Here is a 15317-nt window from a genome sequence, read left to right as displayed (position 1 = left end):
TCCATTTGCACACACCTGTTGTCTCTGCGCGACCTGTTTATGTCTTGGTTTTCCGTACACACATACTTTGAATACATGAAGACATTTGGAATGTAGACCATGTGTGTGTGTGTGTGTGTGTGTGTGTGTGTGTGTGTGTGTGTGTGTGTGTGTGTGTGTGTGTGTGCGTGCGTGCGTGTGTGTGTGTGTGTGTGTGTGTGTGTGTGTGTGTGTGTGTGTGTGTGTGTGAGCACATGGAATTGTAATACAAGAAGACGTCTGGACTGCGGAACATGGAAGGACAAGTAAGAGGCACGGGTGTGTGTTTGTGTAAAAGAGATCCGTAGGTGTGTGTGTGTGTGTGTGTGTGTGTGTGTGTGTGTGTGTGTGTGTGTGTGTGTGTGTGTGTATGTAAGAGATAGGCAGGTATGTAGACAGGGGTGTGTGTGTGTGTGTGTGTGTATGTAAGAGGTAGGTAGGTAGGAGTGTGTGTGTGTGTGTGTGTGTGTGTGTGTGTGTGTGTGTGTGTGTGTGTGTGTGTGTGTGTGTGTGTGTGTGTGTAAATATAGAGCTGGATTCAGCACTAGGCGACCAGACAGTCGCCTAGGGCCCACTGGCTAATAGGGGGCTGCCGCTCACTGGGGGAGGGCCTACTGGCTGGGGGATTCATTTTTTAATTTAAAAAAGGGGAAAAAATTATGTATTTTTTAAAGGGTGTTCTTCTTTAAGAAAGCCCTTTGTGTCCATTCTCACACACCTATCGTGTTTGCACAACCAGTTTATGTCTTGGTCTTCCACACACATGGACTTTGAATACAGGAAGGCATTTGGACTGTGGACCATAGATTGATAAGTAAGAGGTGTGTATGTGTGCATGAGTGTGTGAGCATGGAATTTGAATACAAGAAGACGTTTGGAGTGCAGACCATGGATGGGTAAGTAAGAGGTACACGTGCGTGTGAAAAAAGCAATAGGTAGATAGGTGTGTGTGAGTGTGTGTCTAGATGTAAAAGATAGGCAGATAAGTAGATAGGTGTGTGTGTGTGTGTGTGTGTGTGTGTGTGTGTGTGTGTGTGTAAGAGGTAGATAGGGGTGTGTGTGTAGGAGATGTACATAGGTGTGTGTGTGTGTGTGTGTGTGTGTGTGTGTGTGTGTGTGTGTGTGTGTGTGTGTGTGCGTGTATAAGAAGTCGAAGGTAGGTGTCTGTGTGTAAGTAAGAGGTAGGTAAGTGTGTTGGGGTAAGAGGAAAGTAGGTAGCATACTTCTCAAGTGACCAGATTTTTGCAGAATGTCTGGATTTTTGCTTCATATTTTTGGTCTGTTCCTCATAAAGGTTTTGATTTTTTGCAAAATCATTGAGGATTGAAGTTACTAAATAATGACAGACATTTAAGTTTTAGACTTCATATCCTTTAGAAAAATGCATACTGACACAAGTCAAGTCCTGTTATTCTAGCAATATTCTAAGTTTATGAAAACAATACTTCAAATCCGTCCCTATTTTTTGGCCTTTGTTCCCAATAATTTTAGGTTTTCTCCAAATTTCTATCACTAAGAGATTGAGAGGTATGGTAGGTAGGTGTGAGTGTGTGTATGAAATGCCTTAGTTAGGGATAGCAGGTGGTTATTTATTTGCTCAGGCTCAAACCCTCCACTTTAGTTACAGGAAACAATAGCCTAATCCTCTACCCTACCTAGCAACCTGCATTTGAGTTTCAGATGCATTTTCAAGGAATTAAGTTTTAAGAGCATTTTTCAGATAATTGAGTTTCAAGTGCATTTTCAAGGAGTTGTGAGTTTCAAGGGAAGAGAAGTTTACTGCTTCTCATGCTAAGTCTGTTTATAATGTGCAATGGTTTTGCCTAGAAAATTGTATCACTATTGTGCTGTAGACGTGAAAGCGTTGTTAATAGTGCAACAGGTAGCATGCTTGCTTTTGATGCAGAAGGCTGTGGGTTCTACTTCACAGCATGTAGCTGGATTGCTGATACTGTGTTGTACTTTAAGGCAGGGGGGGGGTTGCAGTCCTGATTATGTCCTCCTTTGGATTAGATGCATAGTAACTATGAACCTGTTTTCAGTTTGCCATCCATTCCTTATCACAATATTACCAGCTTACTATTTTCTTTAATGTAACATAGGCAACTTATTCTTTAAGGGCAGCAAGCACTGAATTTGTAGATGAAACACCGAAATATAAAGTCGTTAGCAGCAACCTCTTCATTATTATGGATCTCTTTAATGTGGAATTATTCAGATGGCTTTTACTTCTGAATACTGAATGTTGAATGATATTGGTGGATTGTAATGACAGAAGTTTGAGTGGTCTTATATGGTTGAAATGTTCTGAGTTGGACAGTTTTGTAATTATTGGTTCATATGTTTTGTTTCATTGCTTACAGGAAAAAGATTCAAAACCATACATTTAAAATACACTCTAAAAGTGGTGCTGTATTTTACAAGGAATATAATTTAATACAATCAAGAAGGTGAATCAAATAACTGTTGCATGTCTATGTGATCCTAAAAATGTGTGCAAGGGGCTTACCGTTTGAAAACTGCCCAAAGGTAAACTTAATCCACCACTGGCCAGATGCATTTTCTTTGAATGTGGGTTTCAATGCTGTTTCAATGAATGTGAGTTTCAAGGGCAGGGAAGGTTTAATGCTAAGTCTGTTTTCATTGTGAGACTGTGCTTTGTTTAACAAATGTCTATTAGTGTTTGTGCTACAATGTTTGAAATAAAAGTTTGAAATTAAATCCAAATATCTGTAATCATTGTAGAAGCAAAGCACAAAACAGTATGCAGACAGAGAAGTATAAATGGTGTTTATGGTAACTGGGGAGAAATACTCAAGTAATGGGCACTCTAATAGCTCCTGGGAGGCATCCATTACCCTGCCTAGGGCCCTATTTGACAATGATCTGGATGTGTGTGTGTGTGTGTGTGTGTGTGTGTGTGTGTGTGTGTGTGTGTGTGTGTGTATGTCTATATGTGCATGTGTGTGTGTTGGAGGGGTGGCAGTGTATTCTGACAGCATCGAGCTGAGAAGATTAATTCCTGTGTGGCAGTTTTTTCTGTATTTATTATTAATGTGATTGCAGTCAAACATCTGAGACATATAGTCACAGTCATATAAGTGATTGCAATTGTGGGTATGGGGGTTGTCAGTGATGAAATGACACTGTGTATCAAAGAATTAAGTTGACCATAATTCTTTTCATTTTCTATCACAGTGAATGGTCAGAACTGTACTCAATAAGTGGCTGTCTGGGGTAATTTGGGCAGGATGCATGTAGCAGCAACTTAACACTGGCACAGTGGTGCAGAGAATAGTGTTGCCATCTAACAGCGCTTTGTTCTCTGTTTGAGTTTTTAGCTGTAATTTCTTCACTTTGTAGTCTGCATGCACTCCTTGTCTCTGTGTGGATTTTATTCATGTGCTTTGTTTTCTTCTTCTTGACCCTCAGCAGTATAATATATGCTTCTGGCCATTTGTTCATTTACTTTCATCCTAATTTAACAGCAAAGGGGTACACAGAGAGTAACTATCATTTTGAGGGAGCTAGGATGCCAGGCACTTTTCTTAGACATAATATATATTTCCTTGCAAGTACTTGTATTTTCAATTTATTGGGGAGCTACTATATTGTTAGCTTTGAACATTAAACTTTAAACATATAATTTTTCCTTGACAGGAAAAATTAGACTGAATTTCCTTCTTTACTCATGACTTTTTATTTAGGCTATCATTGGATCAAAAGATCAGAAAAAAAACTCTAAAATGCTCCTCGGAGCATCTGGGATCCCATGACTTCTGTACCAGAGCTTAGGCTTAATTCATTACTTCCTCCAAACGTATTACCGTGGATTCTTGGCCATTTAGGTTGTGTTAAAGCAATGAGAAGGAAACTAAAAAGCAATACAAAGTGTGAAAAAATAAGAAAGAAGTGTGGCACCATGATGAGGGAAAAACAGGTGAGGGGCACTGGGAAGGGGGGGCACTCTGCAACAGGAGAGCCTATGGATTACCTTGTCTAGGCTTCTATATCATATAAGGCTTGCCTTGTTCATTGCAGTCAGACATCAGTGGTGTATATAGTCAATAAAGTGGCCATAAAGTGTGGGTACTGAGGCAACCTGTTGTTTGCTCACAGGCTATAGTGATTGACCTGCCATAATAGAGTCCTAGCCATTCAGTCATTTCATGCAGCTTCCCTTGCTTTGAAATCACCAGCCACCACTAGATTTTAGTAATATTTTACTAAAAGGAGCAGCTAGCTAGCAGGTGGAACAACATGCCCGTAATGCATTTTCATTTCTGCTATATCATTAACACTACAACTCAGAGACAAATTCACATCTATGACTGGTGTGTGTGTGTGTGTGTGTGTGTGTGTGTGTGTGTGTGTGTGTGTGTGTGTGTGTGTGTGTGTGTGTGTGTGTGTGTGTGTGTGTGTGTGTGTTTCTTTGCTGAGAGAATTTTTTTTCTTATAGCAAGATTAATTTGTTTAATGTTTGACCTGAAGAAAGGGCAATTGTTTCAACCAAAAGCTAGTAATTAATTTGCATTATTAAACATTACTGGGTCCATGTAATTCAGACCGTGCTTCTTTTACTTCAATTTACAGCCCTACATTTTGTGCTCTGGACCATGTATGGCAGACAAAGCATTATACTGTAGAAGTGCAAGAAAAGGTGAAGGGGATCTACATGCACTTCAGCTTTATTTTCAGCACCACAATAGTTCATTGACAGATACCCTAGGCACATGCTTTGTGTGTTCTGCTACCACAAGTTGGTCAACCATGCACTTGAATATTGTCTTGCAGAGTTGTATAAAGAGGTGAGTAGTATCTACCCTACACAGAAGCATTTTTTTACAGTACTGCAAAAAGAAATGATGAACATCCTCCATAGTACTACAGTGGAAGCAGATGGCATTTACCCCAGGCTCAAACATCAGGAAGTGATGGGCATGAGGATGGGAGTTTAGCCTGTAAATGCAGATGATTTAGTTTATGAATTGCTAACAAGCTGCCTCCTAATGTCAAGGGTTTGATTCTCTTAGCCTCCATTTGCTTATTGTGTTACTGTGCAGCCAGTACTCTCAGGATGAGTCTTAGAAAGGTCTTTGTGGATCAGTGTACTACCCTGCTTAATACATAAACAAAAAAACTACGACCTGTGAGAGATGCACTTATATAGCCAAACTGGAAGCAAAGCTCTCTTCACCAAAGACTGGCCAAGACAGTCAAGAGGAGAAGGTAAACACTTGCACTGCACCACACTCATCACATAGTCCCTCAAAACCTACACCACCAAAACACGCACACAGAACCACAAAACACACACCTATATTCACAGAGGCTCTCAGTACAAATCTTCCCAAACAACAGAGACCTCCAAAGCAGAAATGCAAGCAACCTCCAACCCCCAACACAACCCAAATGACACATAGCCCACATACTCAGTGTGCCACTCAACTACAGCCCATAAGGCATAACGTACTCAACACTCTAGTCATAGGTGACACTCTAGTCAGGCACACTGATGTTCCACACACCAGGCTAAATAAGGAAAAAGTTACTGTCAGCTGCCTGTCAGGTGCCAGGATCCGCCACATAACGCATGCACTCAGGTCACTCCACAACAAGTACAAATATGACTCTGTCATTGTCCATGTTGGTGTGAATGACCTGAGACGTACCTCACTGGACTACATGAAAAGAGACATGGAGGAGCTCTCCAATCTTGTAGCCCAGGCCGGTATGACCCTAGCCCTGAGTAGCATCCTGCCATCACCCAGAATGACACCACAGTACAAGGACAAAATGATTGACTTTAACAATTGGCTAAGCTTCTGGTGTCATTCTAAGGGAATCCAGTATCTGTCTGCCTGGGATGACATGATCGACAGACCACTCTGCTTTGCCAGAGATGGCATGCACCTGTCGCCCTTGGGATTCCGGATACTGGGAAAGGCTTTTGCCACCCCTATAGTGCCTTTTTTAGGCAAGGTTCAAATGACAAATTCACCACCGTAACAGGTACAAACAAGCAAAATCTGAGGGTAATGCTACTCAATGCTAGAAGTCTAAACCTCAAAATGCACTCACTCGAGGCACTCCTTAAAATGGAGAACATTGACATCTGTGCAGTGACAGAGACCTGGTTCAAAGCTCCAGAGAGCACCCCTGCATTACCAGGCTATAATTCATACCACACCTTTCGGCCACCAAACCCGGACCTAAACACTAAAGGTGGAGACGTGTCCATATTCATTAAGGATATCCACACCTCCAAGCTAGTTGCTCAGCATAATGCATCCGAGATTATCCAAGTTCAACTAACTCTGGGCAAAACCGCAATCCAGATTGTAGCCTGCTACAAACCCCCCACCATGCCCCAGGATTCCCACTCCTGTTTTCTTGATACACTGGAAAATATTAAGGTACAATCCAACACTCTAATAATGGGTGATTTCAACTACCCTACCATTAATTGGGAAAACTACTCATGTACCAACTCTTTTGCTCAACGTTTTCTGGAAATCATCAATTCCAACGCTTTGGATCAACTTATCCACACCCCCACCAGGGGCAGCAATATCCTAGACCTGGTCATCACCAACATGGGTGACCGGTGTTCCACACCAGAGGTCAGCTCCTCATTGGTCAGATCTGACCACAAGCTAATCACCCTAGACATCCACATCCTGCTCCCACCCCCCATTAGGAAAACAACCGTAAAAATTTCTCCAAAGCCAACTTCACACTTCTTAAGACAGAAGTGGCAAACTTCACGACACCCATGCAGATGGACAATAGAGGTACAACTGCTGAATCCTACACAAATGCACTTTATAAGCACTTACACGAGTGCATGGATCGTGCTATCCCTAACAGAACCAAGATGTTATCCTCCAAAAAAAGGAAGCCAATCTGGTGATCTTCTGCCATAAACAAACTCTACAACAGAAGAAAGAAACTGTTGCAAAAAAGAGTAAAATCCCACGATTGGAGGAACTCCCTGGTCAGCCACAGTAAGAAGCTGAGATCCCTCATAAAATCCTCCAAAGCTAGTTATGAAAACAAAATTGCCACTGATTCTAAAGACAACCACAAAGCATACTATAGCTATGTCAAAAATCTCAATGGCAACACTCAGATCTGCTCTGAGTTACAGCACAGTGACACTAAATATACAGAACCAAATGATACTGCCAACATCCTTGTAGATAGGTTCAGTGCTAAATTTACCCCCCTCTCACCCCCTAAAGGGCCCATCTTTATACCAAAAGAATGCAAAGTTCCTGTAATCATGGCTGCACAGGTAAAAACTTCACTCTCCAAAGCCAAGAACACAGCATCCATGGGACCTGACAACATCCCAGGCTGCCTTTTACATGAACTACAGAATGAACTGGCACCCCACCTAAGTACCATGTTCAATCATAGCCTCACCTCAGGCTTTGTGCCCATTGAAAGGCAACAGTTATCCCACTCCACAAAGGGGGGGGGCCACAACAGACTCCGGGAACTACCACCCCATTAGTCTAATGAGCCTTGTCTGCAAGGCCATGGAACGTATCATCATGGAACTCATAAACAAAGACATTGGAGATCTCTAAACTCTGGACACCACACAGTTTGGGTTTGTAAAAGGCAGATCATGTCTCTTAAACCTGATAGACTTCTTTGAAGTAGTCACCAAAGCCATAGATGAGGGTAAGGTGGTTCACACAGCCTATCTAGATCTCACCAAGGCATTCAACACCATCCCCCACTCTGGAATTATAGATAAACTCACTAAACTAGGTATAAATCCCTATGTCACAAGATGGGTTGCCAACTGGCTTACTGACAGAACCCACACTGTGAAAGTAGCAGACTCCAAATCAGACTTCAGACCAGTGACAAGTGGAGTACCACAGGTTTCAGTCCTGGATCCTCTCCTGTTTTTTATCTACTTCTCTGAAGTACAGGCTAACACAGAAGGTCTTTGGCTAACTAAATTCGCAGATGACTGCAAACTAGGAGCCATAATTGAAACTCCTAACGATGTGGACATCCAACAAAAGGGCCTCACTGAGACAGATGCCTGGTGTCAAAGACATGGTCTCAAGCTCAATGCCAAAAAGTGCATTGTCATCCCCTTTGGTAAAAACTCTGTACCCATGAACTACCACATAGGCAGTAGTATACTTAACACCGAAAGTGTGATAAGAGACCTTGCGACACAGGTGGACAGTAGTCTCTCCTTTGATAATCACATCGCCACAGTGGTCAGGAAATCCTTCTACATGGCACACCTCATCACAAAAGATTTCTCATCCAGAAAAAAAGAGGTCATTGTTCCCCTCTACTCATCACTCATTAGAGCCATTATAGAGTACAACGCCCCTTTTGGTATGTACCTCACAAGACATCTACAACAACTGGAAAGGCCACAAAAATACCTCACAAAGAGGATTACTGGCCTCAAACAGATGCCTTACGCAGACCATCTAAAAAAACTCCAGCTTTACTCTGTCGCATATCGCCTACTCAGAGGCGATCTCTGCCTAACATACAAAGCTATGTCAAACCCAGAGCTGTTGGACATGCTCCACTTAAAGAAATTGCAATCCTTCCGAGCTACATGCTCTAGGGACCTAAACCTTGTCACCACAATAAACAGAACATGCTGGAGGGATAGATTTCTGTCAAGGAGACTTGCCATACTCTGGAACAGACTATCTATTTTTGACAAACAGAGCTCCTCATTAACATTATTCAAGAGAAATCTTGATGATTGGATGGGTAATAGGAAATTCACCCCGGGGATCACTTCTGTGGTTCTGCTTGACAGGGGCACAGGAAAATAATTTTCTTGGGTGGCGAAAGCCAGGATACCTTTTTGGCTAGGCTTGTATAGGCCCTAGGGCCAATAGCCTAGTACCTACCTATGAACCTATAATAGATATCCCCAAGGAACAGGAATTGTCTTACAGTACTATATGAGTAAGTTATGGGCACCTAACCTAGGCACAAGTATCATCCTAAGGAACTACAGCAGGAGGAGATGGAGAGTGGACTTAGTCACAAGCATTATCTTACAATGTAAAAACAACAGGTAATGTTTATCAACCTTTGATACAAGCATGATGTTGAACTGACTGTTTGGAGGGGCTTACATTTCACAAGGAGGGGAGTAGCGGCATGTATTTACTGCTTTGTTACTGCACAATTAAACATAGGCACTTTGCTTTCGGACTGGCAGAGCCAGCCCAGTTATTTTTCATAGGGTTCAGCAGTGCCACCTGAGATAAGCAATTCCTCAGCTCTTGCGCAGGTTATGCAACCAAGGCTTTGGTAGATGTGCACTATGATATTTGAAAATCTGTATGAATCCCAGCAATAATCTTTAACATCACATTATCCAGCTCTCTTTTCTTTGTAAAATACTATTTTTTGAAAGATAAGCAAATACACAGAAAGATAGTATTAAGATTTTAACAATTAACAGTAAACAGTATCTTCAGTATGACAAGAAAGTTCGTAAGCTGTAGCTGCCTGAAGTACATTGCAGTGTCTTTAAGAAGCGAATTCTGTTTTGCCTCTTCAGTTTTAGCAGCATTTTGTGCAGCAGTACTCCTTTTTCACCAATAACATGACTGGGGGTGTTGTTTTTTAAAAATAGTTTTCTTCTTTTCATCATAAAATGAAATTTGTTGTAATACCAGAGATTTACTGCTCTTAAAATTTCAATTTTAGATTTCCAGTGAGTAAAGTTTCCATCTGCATAGCTTTTATGTCATTTAAAATGCATCGCTATCATCTCATGAAGAGACAGTTTATGTACTGTTTTTATGTACAGATTGTTTTATAAAAGTCACCTAAAGTATTGGCGTATTTTGCATTTTTATAATTGGATGCTTTTTTTTTTACTAGATCAATGACCTAAAAACAATTCATTGATTTTCTCAGACCTTGACATGAGGTTGCCCTCCTAAAATAAAAAGGCTGATTTAGTAATGAAACTATGCAATTACTTAACAGCTGTAAATTACTCTGTCAGTAAGTGACAATACCTGAAGATTAAAAATTAACCACTTCCTGTGCATGCTCCAATTACCTGAGGCTATTCCCTTATTTGGTCTTCAGTCATTGTAATGAATTGCAAAATCTGTCATCCAAGACCTTTTAGGCTCGCACATCTCCATCCATTGTAGTCTAGAATACCCACTTATGTAACAATAAAAAAGCTCACATATTTATCCAGGCAAAGATACAGTGCAGAATTAAGGCTTAAATTACTTATTCCTTCAAGGGATCCTTGTATGTTCTAGTAGCTAGAACACAGATAAAATGTGTCTACAATTTATATTTAATTTATTCTTTGAAGCAGTGAATTACAGATGAATATACTTAACCTGCAGGTCATTTACCATTCTGTGCCATGAAAAAATAATAACACAGGGAAATTTGAATAACATACAAGTAAATAAAAGCTGACATATGTAATGTCTGTCTACTAGCTTAGGACCTATGGAAATATTAATATGCCAAAAGACAGAGCCGTGCATTCACAGACATTAGTGTTGACTCACATATGGGTTCTACTTTACATTCTATAAAAATGTTATCATGTGAACCTTATGCAAAAAAAAAGGAACTTGCAAAGCTTCAAGATAAAAGATAATTTTATGCTGCCTGCAAAATGAAATTGCAGGATGGATAAAAGCATTTTAGGTGGGAACTAAAATAGCAGCTGTTCCTATATTACAGCCATAACCTCACAAAGTAAACAGTCATGGTGAAAATAGAGTAAACATAATGGAGAGTCCTACATTCTGTTTCCCAAACTTCAGTTAAAGATCATAATACTGCTGTATTTTTTTTATTCTTCACTAGCTTTACTTGAATATATTCAGTCATGGTTTATAATATGAATTTCCATTCATTAGTTTCCTTTATCCAGTTTATCCAGTTCAGGGTTATAGGGAACCCAAGCCTATTCTAGCAAGCAATGAGAATGTTGAAGGAAACAGTCCTGAATACGGCAATGGTCCATCACGGAACACAATCACAGTCACCATTGCACTGTTCACAAGTGGCAGTTTCAGGATCACCAATTCACCTATATATGTGTCTTTTAAATCCCCAGTGAAAACCACCTGAATGCAGGATGAACATGTAGCTCAGAATAAATGCTATCTGGAGCTGAAATAGAACCAATAGGAAACAGATAGTTCTATAACTTTGGAAGTGCTCCAGTTGTGAACTTGGAAGCAAGAGGCATACTGGTTCTGAAACACTATTTCAGCAGTAGTACCCTACCCTAACACTTGAATTGTGTTACTTACTATATGATTGCTTAATTGAATGATTGATTGACTGATTGATTGACTGATTGATAAGTTTTTTAACTGGAGATTGATCCAATAGGACTCTTTTCAGCTACTGCACCAATGGAAAATAATTACATACACATGACAAAAAAGAGCAGTTTGCAAAGACAGAAAATTTGATATGACAAACAGTAGTTGTGGCAGTGATTCATTCATTGAGTTGCTTATCCTATTATTGGCCACAGGAAGTTGGAGTCTCTCCTGGCATAAGGCAAAGGACCAGTCCTGGATGGGATACCAATTCATCACAGGGTGGACACACACACACACACACACATACACGCACACACACACGCACACACGCACACACACACACACACACACACACACACACACACACACACACACACACACACACACACACACACACACACACACACACACTTTAATGAATTAGATGTTCAGCAATTCAACTAATCTAGTAATCAATAAATCTTTGAGCTGTGGAAAGAAACTAGTGACCTTGGAATAAACTCATGGAGGACATTATAGCTCAGAGCAAAAGCAATCCCAGCTAAGAATTGAACCACAGAGCCATGTGCTGCAGTACTGCAATACCAATTGCTGCCCTATTTTCTGCCCTTAAGCTAGTAGTAGCTTTGGGGATTTGTTAGAGGAAATACCAAAGAGATCTATAGCAGCTCTCTGAGCCATGCATTTCTAAAGGTTACTAGCAAGGATAATTGTTGGTCAAGCAGCTAAACCATATAAAAACAAGAAAAACAACAAAAATCTGTCATCTTTCATCATACAGGATGGATGCCACTGGACGATTTTTAGTCTATCAGTGCCTATGTTTACTGTGGCGATTACACTAGTGTGAACTGCATTTACATCACACACACATGCACACCTCCTTGCCCAATGTCTCTTTCCCTATCACTGATGTATAGCAGTGAAACTGGGGACATCTCCATTCTCTTCACTGTTAAGTCCACAAACATCTCAGTGCTGGTCTGCTTCTAGTCTTCCACCTTCACATACATGACAGAAAACCTCACTGCATGCAACCACAAATACAAAAGTCCACCTGCCCCAGTATTTTTAACTGCAGCCTTGCCCAGGAAACAATGCTGACACTGATGTGGTCAGACTGTAGAAGTGCAGCAGCAGATATAGTTTAGTTTAATAATAAATAAATAAATAAATAAATCTTAGTTAAATGTTTGATGCTTGATGCCTATTTATCCATTAAAAAATCTGTTAGTGATTAATTTTACAGCAGAGAATGTAAGGATATAAAAAATGTTATTATTCTATACTTCTGTGTCATCAAATGGTACAAATGGATAAAGTCCTGGTTGTGATACAGCCACAAGAGGAACCGGGTGAGGGAGGATGGGATTCAGCAGCTGATACTGGCTCACCTACCCTGATGGAAAGGAGGCAGCCTAGGCTCATTACAGTAGCAACATTAAGAGCCTGGTGAGTTCTGTGCTGTAAGTTGTGTGCCACTTCATTGGGGGTACTCATGCATATCCCAAAGGCAACCATAGTGGATCACATAAGGCTGCTCCCAGATGATAGGTTAGGGCATGCTCCCTGGTGGTTTGAACAGGCTCCCTGGTGGTTAGGACATGCTCCCTGCTTGTTAGGACATGCTCCCTGGTGGTTAGAACGTGCTCCCTGCTGGTTAGGATGTGCTCCCTGATGGTTTGAACATGCTCCCTGCTGGTTAGGACATGCTCCCTGGTGGTTAGGACATGCCCCTTGCTGGTTAGGGCATATTCTCTGGCAGCATTATGATGCTGCATTAGCATCCTTGAACTCTTTAACAGCCCTAGAAGTAGGTCCAATAAAGCCCAGGGAGGACCAAGGCAAGTACAGCAGACCCAGTGAATGAAGAAAAGAGATGGTGGCAGATGATGGCAGTTATTCAAACAGCAGTTAATCAAACGGTAATGCTTCTATGCCATTTTTCCAAGCTCTAACTGCAAGTTTCACCCTCTACACCACAAAAAATGTATCATTCAGATCCTTCTTACCCAATCAATAAATGATAACTTTAGCCCTCCAGCAGCATTTTATAGCTGACAATTTACAATGTGTGTTGACCAGAAACATCAATAAATACATGAGTAGTACAATGCCAGATGTTTTTTTTTGTCTCTTTTAGAGCATAATGACAATAAATACAGAAATCACAACCTGTTCAAGGATATAATGAGTAATGCACAGCCAGGTAAAGCACACCTGTGCACAGATCATTTCAAATATTCACTAAGAGTATCTTAGTAGCAGAGGGTGATAGCTAATAAACAGAGACCTGTGTAGCTGTAGACATTCGTGCCTGATTCACCTCACATCCACTATCTGAATGGTAATAGTCCTTCTCCCAACGGTATTCTTCTGATGTTTTATAGAATGGCTCAGGCACTTTGTACTTTTCATAAACTGCACAAGGCTTAAAGTAAAAATACAGGGCCAACTTCAAAAAGAGTTAGGCTCAGTGTAACTGATTTACTTCTGTGTAAGGCCTATTTATAAACAGGCTTACTCCAGGGGCCAGATTCTAAAAGTACTGCTGTGAGTCTGCTCAGTGTAAAGCCTGTCTATAATCAGGGTTACACTGCAGGCCGGATTCCAAACAACATGGTATCAGTGTAAGTGGGTCACTTACACTGACAACAAGTCTTTTGGAATGGTGCCCCTTATGTAATAGGCCTATGATATATGACACTGAAAACAATGAGGACTCTAGAAGTTTACTTCCATCACAGGAAGATACTTTAGAGTACTGCATTTAGCAATTGCTTAAATCTACTTTTACACTAATGCAGTTTATAAGTCAGTTGTTTTTTTCAAAATAAAGTAAAATGATAACACTGGAAACATTTAGAAGCTAAGAAGCTAAGCTTTAGGCCCGTTATTTGAAATGCTATATGTTATTTGAATTAAAATCTAAGTATGCTTGGCTAGAAAGCAAACTTGGACCTAGGCTAAATGTGTTTGTGTTGTTACTAGAAACAAGTTATGTAATGCTAGGAGTTTTCTGTGCATACAAAATGTATACACAGTATATTTTCTGGCCAAGTATACTTATATTTAAACAGACTTCTGTCATTTAACTTAATTTTAAACAACAGTTAATGTAAATGTGCATTGATCCAATAGCCGAACATGTAATACTGCCCTACTATAAGATGACAGACTGACAGGGGTCAAATGGTTATCAACAGTAATTATGATTTCATGGCTGTCCAACCTAAATAAATACTGAAATAATTTGAAAATAGAATGCCTTATGTCAACGAGCCACCTCTTGTCAAACATGTTATGCTGCTAGTCATTTAACAATGTTTCCGTTTGATAAAGTGCCTTGTTGCTATACAGCGAAAAAATATTTATTAACATTTTATTTGTGTAGTTCAGCCTAGTGTATTACTTTCTGTTATTGAAGTATATACTTTATATTCATTTTTTTAAAGTTGTTCTTCTGTTCTTTACCTCAAAATGATCCCTGGAATCCAGTAACATAGTGGATGCAATCTCAGCCAGCCTGTCTTTTTTTACCCAGTTTGCACAATGAGGCCCATAGCTTATTAACAATTATCATCAGGGAAAATCAGCATGAAATCTAGGAAATCATTAAATATCCTGCTCGTGGCTGCAAAAGAGTCACCAGTAAGATTATGTACCCCTGGGTTGTGGCCATAAAGAAAGATGGTGAACAGAAGTGAACATTACTTGTGTACATGCTTTGAAGTACCTGAACATATCACTCTAACACACACACACACACACACACACACACACACACACACACACACACACACACACGCGCACACACACACACACACACACACACACACACACACACACACACACACACACACACACACACACACACACACACACACACACACACACACACACACACACACACACACACACACGCACACACAGAAGCGTCAAGAAGGAGAAGCCATGTAGATGCCTTAA

This window comes from Protopterus annectens, chromosome 4.part0 (genome assembly GCF_019279795.1).
Source record: "Protopterus annectens isolate FY-2018-M chromosome 4.part0, PAN1.0, whole genome shotgun sequence".
NCBI lineage: Eukaryota > Metazoa > Chordata > Ceratodontiformes > Protopteridae > Protopterus > Protopterus annectens.
Note: the sequence above shows the minus strand (reverse complement) of the source record.